Below are 14,278 nucleotides of genomic sequence, written 5' to 3' on the forward strand. Positions count from 1 at the left end.
CGTGAAGAGATGATAAAGTCAAGTGACTGATTGGTATAGCAGGGAATGCACTCAGTGTAGGATTCAGTCTTTGGGGCATTCTCTCTACCCAGTTATCCCTTGGGCCTTCCAGGTTCACATACATGATATATGTTGATTGACTGAAGATCTTTACATAAGATTTGAAGATGTCCAAATGAAAAATGAGTTAGCAGGTGTCAATATTGTCTCCTTTATTTCTTCCACTCAACAGCAACTCATACCCTGGAGAAAAACAGATGGGAGAAGTCCAGGTCTAATCCTCTATTCTTCAGTCACCCATAACTTAATTCTACCGAGACCATAGTATTAGATATCTGGCCCTCATCCAAGATCCCTGCCTAACTCTGAATCCTTTGCCCAAAACTCCTAGCCCTTAATCTTTAGTTTCTAAAAACATGTTGCACATCCAGTCTTCTATCATCCAGTTCACAAATATTATTCAACTTCCTAGGTTAAGGGAATACTAAGTACCTTCCCCTTAGGTCTCATTCCTGCTTCCAGGTGATAATCACTGGCTCCATCTAACACTCACCCAGTCAAGGCTCCAAAAATCCATAGAAAAGTTTATCCTTGAGTGCAATATTGACTGGGGAAAGAGAGAGAGAGAGAGAGAGAGAGAGACAGAGAGAGAGAGAGAGATTTTTCAAGGATGTGACCTGACCATATATTGAGAGAATGGGGAGAGGAAAACAAGCCATATGAGATCACAGAGTAAGGATGAGGAAGGTTATCTCAGCCTGGACTAGGGTCCCAAATTCTTAGATTGGCAGATAGGGAACTGAAACTTCCTTCACTCTGCCATCATCCACCCCATCCCTACTCTTGAACAACCTATCTATCTCTAGGCCTGTCACAGCTGGGACAAAGAGAAAGAGGAGGACAGCTGAGCAGGGTGGAAAAGAGAGTGATTCTTTTGTGGGATGGAGACAGGGGCAGAAGAGGCCAGAAGGGAGACTAAGTCTATGCTGCTGTATTGGCTGTACACAGACATAATCTTGGCTATGTCCCAAACATGGCCTAAGACCTTTCCCAGACACAGGTAAAATATGAGTCAACATTTCTCAGGACCGTCATGACCCCAGATGTGACTTCATGTGGTCTCCAAGATAATGCTTGAATACCTCTCAGACAATTTAGAATTTAATTCCAGACATTGACCAGACAGGGCAACAGTAAATTCCCACATATGACTCTAAAAACATCAGTCCAATAGAGTATACTCACAATAGAGTACTCACAAGTAGCTCAGAGCCTTACTATCACGGCCATAGCTTTTGACAGAGGCAACACCCATTTTATATATGATTCACTTTCCCCTGATATCCTTTGAAAATCTACATATAATTTAAATACCTCCCAGACTTTCTACCCAGGGCCCTCCAGGCTAACATGTGTGATGCATATTGGTTGAAGATATTTGCACAGGACTTGAGGATGACAAAGTAAAAAGCTCCAGTCAGCTAAAACATGACTTGCAGATGGCTCCCAGGCATGACTAGTCTTGATTCCTAAGTCATCATCCCAGAGCTTCTCCAGGATTATCTTGACACCTCTTAGCTCTGGTACTGAGAATAATACAAGACAAAAACTCTAGACTCATGATATAACCTTAATATATATGAATTGACTTAAACCCTGATATAGTCCTGTATACAACCTAGATGTATATATGGAACTTGTATGCATGCCAGATATACTAGACATGTCTTGAAACATATAACTATTATAGCTCAACTAGCTCAAAAAGGCTCCAGATGTGTCAAATGACTTCAGAAATATTCTAGACATGGTCCCAGATATATTCTGGTCACGACACTAGATTCATGTCCCAGAAATCTCCTAGACATACCTTGATGTTTTGGCTAGACACAGCTTAGGCAAATAACCAAACAGAGTCCCCCAAATTACCTTGATTTCACCAAAACCTTATTCCAGACACTTCTCAGACAAAGATAAGATTCTCACTCTAAGCATAACCCCAAATACCACTCCTTACAACTATAACCAAGACACTACTTAGAAATACAAACCTCCCCAAGAAAAATATGTCTCAAATATCTGAGGGACAGCTGGGTTGTGCAGTGAATACAGTGCTGAGCCTAGAGTCAGGAAGACCCGAGTTCAAATTCAACTTCATATATTACTAACTGTGTGATCCTGGGCAAGTCGCTTACCCTCTATCTGGGTTTCCTCAATTATAAAATGTTAACTATATTTGCACCTACCTCTCAGGGTTGTTGTAAGTATCAAAAGAAATACTATTTATTAGTCAATACAATTAATAGTTAATTTACACAGTTAACTGTTGCTTAATAAACATTTGTTTCATTCTTTCCTATAAACCCCAATATTCATAGCAATGCTATTTTTATGGTAGCAAATAACTGGAAAGAAAGTGCATAATCATCACTTGAGCAGTAACTGAACAAACTGGTGTATAAATATAATAGATTATTATTGTGATGAATGTGAAGCATTCAGAGAATGTTGTATTCTTGATAATGAGTGAAATAATTAGAGAAAGAACAATCTACATACACCCAATGACTAGAATTGTGTAAGTGAAAAAAAATCCTAAAAAGATACTCTGAATAATCATAATATTAAATCTTGGCCCAGGAAAATAATGAAACATAACTCCATCCGATTTACAAGAGGCAGAATATTGCATATATTGCCAGATCCAGTCCCTGCATAGGTGGTTTGACTATTTATATCAATATAAAGGAAAATTCAGTGGAAAAAGGGAAGGCTATGGTTATCCGTAAATGACTATGTTATATAAACCAAGGCATCAATAAAGCTTTTGTCTTAAACAGTAAAGGGAGATATTGATTATAAATCTCAGAGTTAAAATTTTTGCATTCACCAGGCCCAGTGAAGAACTAAGCACAAAGTAGGATAGTAAATGTTTATTGAATTCAATTACATTTCAGGGGGAATTTGGAGGAACAGTGGGCCCCCCCATCCCCACACCCTTACCTTCCCCCTTTCCTTCCCCCACCCCCACTACCCCCATCCTACTTCTTCTCTTCTCCCCCTTTCTCTCACTCTGGCCTGGCCTGGCCTGCCTTTCTGGTCATGCCTGCTGCACTGCGTTCCCACTACCCGCACATGCTGAGTCTGTTCAAGGAAGACCTTGCAGGGTGTGAGGCTCAGTCCGGGAGACCAGGGAGAAGGGCAGCTTCTGCACAGCTGGGACCCTGAAGCTTTCCAGTGTTTTGTGTCCCGCTGTGAGGTGTGTGTGCCAGCAGATGGGCTCCCTCCTCCCCCAAACCTCACCTTCCTGCAAGGATTCCCTTTGGGCTGCATGGTGGGGCCTTCCTGATCCTGGGAAAGAGCCAGTGGATTCTGCCCCGAGGGGGTCTGGGGCCCAGGGTCCTGCCTCCTCCCTCCCCAAGTTGGACCCAAAACCTGGCACCCTGGAGGGGCTCCTTCCCCCCCCCCCACTTCTTCCCCGGGGTGTTCTGTTCCCCTCCCCTCTAGCCTCCAGCCTGTCAGGCCTGAAACTTTCCAACCCACCCTTCTCTGCCCTGGGGAAATCTCTTCCTGGACCTCATGTTACATTTTGGGATGGGATGGGACCTGCCAGGCCAATACTCTTATGTCCCATGTCCCAGCTCTGCTGGAGAGGGTTGTTACTCCCTTAGCTCCCTGCTATCCCTTCCTCTTCCATAATCATTCACCTGATCCTGTCCATTGATTCCTTCCCTGTTTTTTTCCAAAGGTGCCTATTATTTTTGAAAATAATGTGTCACATGGACATTTTATTTTCCCTGCTACAAGTAAAAAACAATTTTAACATTCAAAAAAAGAAAAGAAAAAAAGATTCAATTTTACTAAGTCAGAGAACATGAGAGAACATCAGGGAAATATTGCTTTTGGTTGGAATCATGATGTCTACACCTACACCTTTGCACCCTCAAGAAGATTCAAATAAACATCATTGAAAATCATACTGCAAATAGTGAGTCCCTAGAAGTAATCATGATGGACTCAACATGTGACATGTGTTGAACTCAAAGTCATCTTTCTTCTTGCCTTGGACTTCAGTGTTTGGTAGCCTAGAGAAGGAAGAAGTTCTAGTATTGAAAGGGAATCACTTTTGGGGAAGGTGAAGATCCTCTCTCTTTGAGCCCCTCCCCAACAGAAGGTACTCTTGTGAACTCTCAAGGAATTTGGACTCCTTACTGGGATTGGATTAGCAACATCCTGAGAATGGTTAAGATCAGTCTCTATGAGAAACTGAGCATCTCAGGGAAAAAGGCTCCTTAGAAGAAGCCTGGGCCCAGGAAAAGAATTCTGGATGATGAGACTGAAGGTCCATCTCAAGTTCTCTTCCAAGGAAACTTTCTCCTCTAAATCTCATCATATCAGATACATCCCAGTGGGGTAACAAAGGATTTCTCTCCTTTCCTCAAGTACATACCCCAAACCTCAGGCTCTATCATCCTTTTGATGTTTAAAGGGACCATTAATAGTTCCCACTTTTTCATGGGGTAGTTCAGGTATTAGCTGTATCTAAGATGGCATTTTTCTCAAGGGAACATTTTCAGTTGGAAAAATTGTAAGAAAGCACCCTGAATTTAGAGCCAAGGGTCTCAAATATGGGCTTGGATATTTCTTACTTCTGCACTTAGTTTCCTCATTTATAAAATGAGTGTCTAATCTGATATTCTTTAATTTAGAATTAGATATTTCTGATCTATATTTCTGAACAAAAGTTTTTCTATCAAACTCTAATTGAGTTCTGTAAGTCTGGAATGTTCACCTCTGTCCCTCCACAAGGTCTATGTCTCTAGTTATAAATCTGAAGGGAAGTTCTTTCCCTGTGAAACAGCCTAATGCCCCATAATTGCATTTGCAAGTTTACTGCCAAAAACTGTGTAAACAATCAACTAAAGACTATCCTGAAAAGGCAAGAATCTTCTCTGGTTATCTAAATGAGAACCTGAATAAATTCTTGTACTTATGACATTGTGGAAAGGAAGGAAGAACTCCAATATTTTATATGTCCATATAATATTTAATAACAACATAAAATATCACATCAGAAGAGGAGACAGTAGTCCTGGGCTAATTGGATCTTTGTTAGTTCTGACATGGAATAGAATTTATGGATGGGTTAGAGAATGATAAAGTAATCAATGACACCTTTATATACAAATGTGTAACCTGATTTTATGATTCTTTGTTCATTCTGTATAAATTGCCCCCCCCCCCAATTTTATATCACAATTGGCATTTGCAAAGATGCCATCCACCCCTGGGTTTTGGTAAGATCCTAGAGAAAATTAAACTTCATTTACGAAGCTAACTTTGTTATTTCATTTTTATTTTAAGGAAATTATGGTTAACAAGAGTTGAATCAAATGATCTCTAAGGTTTCTTTAAGATTTAGTTTCTATGAGAATTGTATGATACTATTATAAGAACAGCTAAGTCATAGTGTATAGAATGCTGCTGGTCCTGGTGTCAGGAAAACTCATTTTCCTGAGTTCAAATCTAGCCTCAGACACATAACAGTTGTATGACCCTGAGCAAGTCACTTAACCCTGTTTATCTCAGTTTCTTCATCTGTAAAATGAGCTGGAGAAAGAAATGGTAAACCATTCCCGTGTTTTGTCAAGAAAACCTCAATTGAAGAGTTGTACATGATTGAAAAATGACTGAACACATCATATGATACTATAAAGTTTGTTTGTAGAACCCTTCTGCATGTCTCAAATGGGATAAATAGGGACAACTTATTAAATTCTTATTTAGGAATAGTGAAACAGATTTCTGGATCCAATTTCTCTATGCCTCAGGTATCTGCTTTCTGTATGCTGTCCAAAACTGCCTTGCTCTACTCCCATCAACCTGTAGAACGACATTTCCTAGTGCTACAAAATTCTTTTCCTTTCTAGTCCTTCTGTCGAAGTGTCTTAAGCTCTCATTCAGACTAAGTTCAGGTAGGTGTTGGGTGGGCCATTATAGGGTGTTCAGGAGGCTTAGAAGCCCTGGTGTGATGACTTGTAGAGTTCTCTTCAGGGCTTTTAATCCACATTTGATGTACACTTGCCATCTAACTCTCAAGAACCCATAACTGTGCAGTGGCTACACTCCAGTAAAAACTGTCTCAGCAAATAGGCTAAACCATCTTGAAGGTAATCAGCATACATCAAAACTGTTGGTTAGTTAGGTAGATGTTTACCCTAAACACATGAAGACTTCCCTAGCAGAATGGATGGATGAGAAGAATTTGTTTCAACAACCATGAAGACTGCTGAAGGGGACACTGTGGAGTACTTAGAACTTGGCCAGACTCTGAAGATGCCCAGGTCACTCACTGTATCCTAAGCCACCGTCAATCATCTTAACTTTTGTCTTGCCATTGGACAGTGCTGACTGAAAAAGAGTGAGACTGATGATTGCCTCACTTAAATACAATTCATTTACAAGTCAAAATTTCATTTAGTGATGTTATTGATCCTCTTTGCAAATGAACATATTGGAAACTGAGTGTAAACAAAATAGATTGAGGAAAGATAGATTCACAAGATTATAAAGAGCCCAGAAGAAAGCTCCATTGTGCCTATGAAAAATTGTGAACCCTAACCTCTCTGGGGGCATCCAGTGCCACATTTCCAATTGCCTATTGGAATCTGAAGCTGGATGTTTTATAGGCACCTTAAACTCACATATACAAATTTATTTCATAATGTCTTTTCTTAAAACTTTCTTCTCTTCTAAACTTCCATATTATTGTTGAGGAAACCAACATTCCTTTAGCCACTCAGTATAAAAATCTAAACATCACTGTCAACTCTCACTCCTTCTTACTCATTTTATCCAATTTGTTACCAAATCCTGTTGGTTTTATAGAAACTGTATGTGATTTAGATTAAGAAGACCTGGGTTTGAATCCAAGATCTATTTCTTTGTTACCTTGGACTAGTCTCTTGACATCTTTAGGATTTAATTTCTTCATTTACAAAATGAATAGGTGAGATTGGTTGATCTCTAAGGCATTTTCCAAATCTTAATCATTGTATTCTATCTTTTTTTGTAGTTAACAGATTAGAACTGAGTGAATGATTGATGAGTGCCCTAAGAATTTGTTTTCAATTTTATTATATTCTATACTTTATTATTGAGTAATACAAAAATCTTGGATGCCATTTTTATCAAAATTTTGGAAGACAAGCTTATAATGGATTCCAATCACACAATATTCTATCAGAATAAAAAAAGTTTTATTGGCCTGGTAGAGTAGACTGAAACTAATAAGAGGAAATATCATAGAAGTAAATGTGTGGTCACTCACCAGGACTCGTGTACTCATTTGCAGATAGATAGACGAGATATCTATAGACAGAAGACTATTTGAAAAAGATTTTGATGTTTTCATGTATTCCATTCTCACTATTTGTAAAAACTGTGATATGATTATCAAAAAAACTAATATGAAATTAGTTTGCATTCATTTATAGAAGCATGGTGTTCATATAGAAAGGATAATGATGTAGTCCTGAAGACAATAGATATAGAAGAGAAAAAAAATGATTTGGATAATAAACAACAAAGCACAGATATAGTGTCTGAGAATGAGAATGAGATCGGCACTCATGTCATGAATTAAAATATATGACAGATTTCTGTGAAAGATAGAATATATCTAATAAAGGCTAATGAAATAACATTTGCCAAATGCCTTGAAAATCAGATCAAAGAGCTCTAAATAAAGATGGTAGAGGGTAAAACTGCCTATATATATATATATATATATATACATACATATATATGTATGTATATGTATATCTACCCTGTTGGATACCCAGAGCTACAGTCAAGGAAGAAGAGAAATTGAGATACTCAGAAGTTCAAGGAGGTGAAATGCAAAAAATGGACTATATTTATACACAAATGCCTAGGTTAGGCAATAAGCAATTGAAACTAGAGGTCCTAATTCAAGGAGACCAATTTAACTTTTTAGGTATTACTGAGGCTCAGTGGTCTAAAACCATTTTTTGGACTATGCCTCTATATGATATATAATATTTTAAAGAACCAGGAGAAATAAAAGGTGAAATTCCATAGAAATGTAGACTGAGAAAGTATATTAATCCTCCTGCCTGATCTGCCATCTCTTCTATATACCCCCTACTCACCAGCCCTAGGTGTCCAAAGAACCAGTTCTGAAGAGGAAGCTGGGGGAAGCATCAAAGATGCTGACAGTTGCTATAGTATTGATGGACAGAAGCAAGGACCTGAGACATTATCCAAGTGCTTAGTATCAGGACGACCAAGAGAAAGACCAAAGAAACTCCAGATACCAGTCCTTCAAGTCTCAACCACTCAGAGTCAGGCACCATCCTGTATAGAGAAGAAAGAGAGAGAGGAGAGAGTGGAGAGAGTGGAGAGAGAGAGAGAGAGAGAGAGAGAGAGAGAGAGAGAGAGAGAGAGAGAGAGAGGAGAAAAGAAGGAGGAGGAGGAGGAGAGAGAGAGAGGCATAGAGATAAGACAGAGACACAGAGACAGGGAAACAGAGAGAGAGACAGACAGAAAGAGAGAGAGAGAGAGAGAGAGAGAGAGAGAGAGAGAGAGAGAGAGAGAAAGAGAAAGAGAAAGAGAAAGAGAGAAGAGTTAGTTATAACACAAGAATTCTAGGGAGTCCAGGACCTGGTTTGAAAAAATATTTTGATAGCTTTAATTTAATTTAATCTAACTGGTAATTCTATGTTTTATTCTAAACATTTTAGAATATGATTTTGAGAAGGTAATTATAGGTTTCACCAGATTGTCAGAGAAGTTCTTGAACCACAAAAAAAGAAGGATGTGGGAAAAGATACAGTGGGGAGAAAGAAAAGGGGACATTGAAGAGTAGATATTAATGGGAAGAGGAAAATAGGGAGAGCAATTTTTGAGAAGGTAGGGAGGAGTGGTAGATCTGGGAAATCCCTGAACAGAAAGGAGAGATAGAAGGAAGGAGAAAGGGAATGAATAAGAAGAGGATTGTGGAGGAAAAGGGATGTCCAGATTCAAGGCTATGGTTTTTAGGATGGACTCTTCCCCTTTCTGGATCCTAGGAACCTATCAGACCAGTATACTCTGAGAGAAGGTATCTTGCTCTTGAAAGGTAAACTGAAGCAAAGACTGGAGAATGGTTTCCCTATAGAAGGGGCCACACTCAGAGCATTGTATCCTTTTTTCTCTTCTCTTCTATCTTCACCTAACAGATTCGATCTCTAGATCTGGGACTTCTGAGTCTTTTGTGAGCAGCTACAATGATTTAGTTGACTCATTTAGTATTTATCTAGAGACCTGGCATCTTCCTGACTGACTTGGTCTGATTCCCAATCTCAGAATCCCAAACCCTTGGGACAGAAAAACATGGCTCCCTAGTTGGCCAAGGATTCAAGGTTGATTGATTGCCTTTATAGTTCTGGACAACTTAGGAAATTTTCCAGAACCTCAGAATCTTAGAATTGAAAGTTATTTCAAAATACATTTAGTTTGCCCAGTAAGTACATCACCAAAAATCTCTACAGGACAAGTAATCAAATAAACTTTGGTTGAAGACCACACCTCTCACTACTCTGCTTCCAATGGTCCTGTTCCTCATCTCCATGCTTTGGCATTATCTGTCCCTCATGTCTAGGAGTCATTTTCTTTTTTCCTCTGACTCTTCCAATATCTGGTTTCCTTTAAGACTCAAATTAAATGCCACCTTTAAAAATGAAGCTCCACCAACCACTTAGGGTCTTCTTTTCCAAAGTTACCTGGCATTCATTTTGTGTGAGTTATGTACATATTTGTGTAAGACCCATTATGGCCTTCTTCCCCAACTCACACTCACATATTAAGGGTGGCTCCCCTATAGGCAGTTGCTATGTTGGAATTCAAGGGTGGGGTGTCCATCCTAAGGCAGGGGGTAAATGTTTAACTAATAATTCTCCTGGCCACACACACACACACACACTTTTAAGTTTAGACAGCATTATGTTAACTTTTTTCCCCTCATTATTTTCCTAAATCTAGACAATCATCAAAATAATAAATCAAGCCCTGATTTATGATTTTTGCCACTTTCTAAGTAATATATGTTAACATTGAGAATGTAACAATAGGCTCTCCCAACCTGGTATGAATTGGTTCTAGCTCATCTCAATTGAGGGAGTTCCTCAAAGTTGCTTTCTTCCTCCGGTGCCTGCCTCTCTGTATTGTTTCTGTCTGGATGTGTTACCTTAATTGTGTTTCAGATGCTCTCTAAATGACTGTCTTAATGCTGGATAACTTGTGTCATTATGATAAGTAGTTTGGAGAAAGAAAAATACCCTCCTTCCCCAAGAACCATTCTCTTGGGGTGGGAGAGAAGGGAGATAACAGAAGGGGTATAGGTAATAGGAATTTCTAAGTTGCTAAAATTTTCTCCCAAGTAAAATGTTGCCTCCTTCTTTTCCTCTCAGCTTTCTCTTTTTCTCCCTTCTCTCCTCTCCAACAAAGTCTTTCATCCTTTGGTCTTGAATTTACTGCCCAGATAGAGATCCTAGGAAGAAGGAGGAGGCCAGGGATGAGGATAATGGGAGGGAGGGAAGAAAAGAGAATAAATGTTGAAATTTGGGGACTAGGGGTACTGACGGACTGGGGGGATGGGGACAGTGGTTTGGTAAAGATTTGGACACTGAGAGATGTGTTGTACTTGGAAACAGTGGTTTTGCCTTTGTTTAGAGTGATGCAATTTGACTTGTACCCAATTAAAGTAGAGTCTAAGATAGTCATTAAAAACTAGGGTGTAGCTGATTCTGGTTTAGGTTAGCAAAGATTCCTTGGAGCTCCAGCAGATGGGAGATATTTTGTGTCAACATCCTAATCATCAACCTGTTTATCTAGTTCTTCAGTCTCTTTTCCTAAACAGACTCTCTTCCATGAAGCCACTAAAATATTCTTTGTAACACAGGTCTTACCATATTGCTCTCCAAAGACACTACCATACTAAAATGAATCTGTGATTTTACCAATTTGTGAGGTTTTTTAAAAAAATGTTGGTAACAATGTATCCATGCCTGTTCTGTCTTTATCCACATTCTCTACAAATTTCACCATAAGAATCCATCTTACATGCTGGGAACGTTTGACTTTCTGCCCCTAAACCCAATGGTACCAGTGGAATCCTCTGGATGAAAACCTTGTTCTCTCCACATGATTAGCCCATCCTTTTTTTTTTTTTTATCACTGCTGTCTATGTCTTCCTGTAACTCATTCAATTTCTCCTCTAAGAATTTGGATACTATACCACTTGGTGCATACATATTTAGTATTGAAATTGCTTCATTGTCTATGGTACCTTTTAGGAGGATATAGTTTTCTTCCTTATCTCTTTTAATGAAATTTATTTTTTGAAGATGTTTTGTCTGAGATAAGGGTTGCTACCCCTGCTTTTTTCACTTCAGCTGAAGCAAAATATATTTTACTCTAACCTTTTACCTTTATTCTGCATGAAGCTCTCTGCTTCAAATGAGTTTCTTGGAAGCAGGATATTGCAGGATTCTGGTTTTTAATTCACTCTGCTATTCACTTAGGTTTTATGGGAGCATTCATCCCATTCACATTCAAAGTTATTATTTCTAACTCTTTATTGCCTTCCATGCTAAATTCCCTATGTTTGTATTTTTCCTATTTTTTCACTTTATCCATATTCCCCAGTATTTTGTTTCTGAATGCCACCACCTTCAGTGTGTTTGTCCTCTTATATCCAACCCCCTCCCCTTTTTACCCTTTTCCCTTTGCCCCTTCTTCCTTCCCTTCCTTCTTTTAGTTCCTCTTTTCCTCCACCTCCCCCTTTCCCCTTTTAATACTTGAGAGGTAAGATAAGTTTCTTAACTTAACTGAGTGTTTGTATGCTAACTTTAAGCCAAGCTGATGAGAGTAAGATTCATGCGGTTCTCACCTCCTCCCTTCTTCCCCTCTATTTCAATAGGTCCTTTGTACCTCTTTATAAGTAATGTGATTTCAGTTCCTTCCAGCCTCCCATCTCTTTACTGTCTCCCCTTTTAAGGAGATATTGTTTTTAAATCATTCTATCAGTCATGGTTAAGTCTTGAGTGTCCATTATTTCTGGCTAAGTATATTCTCTCTAATAGAGGTACAATTTTTGAGAGTTATAAGTCTTTCTCCAGTGGGGATATAGCCAATTTCATCTTATTGGATAGCATTTTCTTTTCTCCTTACCTCTTTTTAACCCTTTTCATGTGTCTCTTGAGTCTCCTGTTTGAAGTCCAAATTTTCTATTTAGCTCTGGTCTTTTCATCAGGAAAAGTTGGAAGTCTCCTATTTCATTAAATGTACATCTTTTCCCCTGAAAGAGAAAGCTCAGTTTTGCTGGATAGTGAATTCTTGACTACATTTCAAGCTCCCTTGCTCTTAGTTATATCACATTCTAGACCCTCTGATCCCTTAATGTTGATGCAGTCAGGTCCTGTGTAATCGTTACTGTGGCTTCTTGGTATCTAAATTGTTTCTTTCTGACTGCTTACAGGATTTTCTCTTTTATCTGATAATTCTGAAATTTGGTCACAATATTCCTTGGTGTTTTCATTTTTGGGATCCGCAGCTGGAGGGGATCAATGTATTCTTTCTATAACAATTTTTCCTGCTGGTTCCATGATATCAGGGCAAATTTCCATCACTAAATCCTGTAATATTGAGTTCAGGATTTTTTTACTGTTCAATATTTTCAGGGAGCCCAATGATTCTTAAATTGTCTCTCCTGGATCTATTTTTCAAGGTCAGTGGTTTTACTGATGAGGCATTTTACATTTTCTTTTATTTTTTTCGATTATTTGGTTTTGCTTAGCTGATTCTTGTCTCATGTAGTCATTAATTTTCACAGACACCATTCCTTTTTTTTAGTGAAAAATTTTCTTCATTTACCTTTTGCAACTCCTTTTCCAATTGGTCAATTTTATTTTTGAAGGAGTTTTCCATTTGTCCAATTGAAATTTTGAGAGAATTATTTTCTTTTTGCATTTGTACAATTGTATTTTCCAAGGATTTGTTTTCTTGTTGCAAGATGTTAATTTTCTCTTGGGTTTCTTTTCCCAGTTTTTCCAATGGATTATTAAACTCCTCCTTGATTTCTTCAAGGAAGTCTTTCTGGATTGGAGACTGAATCATATTCTCCTCAGAAATTCTAGATCTCTCTGAGTTGTAAGTTCTATCACTTCAAAATCTGTTAAGAGGCTTGATTAATGTTAATTCTGAGGTAAAGCCAGAAGAGCTTAACACATTGCTGGGCTTCTCTCCACCATTTTGACTGGAAGCTAATTGTTAAACTCCTTAAGAAAGCCTTCTACACTCGGTGCCACCATTTCTTTCCCCTCACCTGCTTCTAAATCCTTTGTAGTCTGGTTTTTGACCTCATCATTCAACTGAAACTGGAATCTTCAAGATTGTAAAGGATGTCTGACTTGCCAAAATTAGTTGTCTTCTCTCCCTGGTCAACCTTCTTGACTTTTCTATAATCTTTGATACTATTGATCAACCTCTTCACCTGAATGCTCTCTTATCTTTTTTTTTTTTATGACATTTTCCCCCTCTGGGTTCTTTTCCTATCTACCTAATTATTCTTTTTTCAGTCCTCTTTAACTGATTTTCATCCAAATCATGCCTACTAACTGTAGTTGTCACCAAAGGTTCTGATCCTGTCCCTCTTCTCTTATCTCTCTACACTTGCCGATCTCATTATCTACTGAAGTACAATATCAGTGTTTGTGAAATTCCTGTATAGAAAGAGGTCCCTGATATCCTTCTTGGCCCTGAGAAATTCCTTAGAAATATCACTCTGGATAGGCACCTTTGGGTCTGAAAATAGACTGAATATGACCCAAGGGGTCATGGATATACCATAAAATTTTTTAAAGATTTACAAAACACCCTTGTTAGCCTAATTATCTTGCTGTATCTGTTAAATTTCAGGACTGCCTTCCCCTTCCCCAAGTGCAGCTGGAACCATAAGATAGTAAATTTCACTTCCTCAAACTTGTGGGAAGCCCATTAATACATGACTCCCTCTGTCTCAGGAAAGAAGTTCAGACATAACACAAAGACCTTGACCCTTTTCCTACTCTGTCTAGTCCTTTATCTATAGTGAGCCATATGTTTACATATGTTTGTATTAGTATGACAAGACAATATATCTAACTGCTGCCTTTGCTTCTGTATCCTTCTTGCTCTTAGTACCCCCCCTCAAAACACTATAAAAACCCTATCCCCA

This window comes from Macrotis lagotis, chromosome X (genome assembly GCF_037893015.1).
Source record: "Macrotis lagotis isolate mMagLag1 chromosome X, bilby.v1.9.chrom.fasta, whole genome shotgun sequence".
Lineage (NCBI taxonomy): Eukaryota > Metazoa > Chordata > Mammalia > Peramelemorphia > Peramelidae > Macrotis > Macrotis lagotis.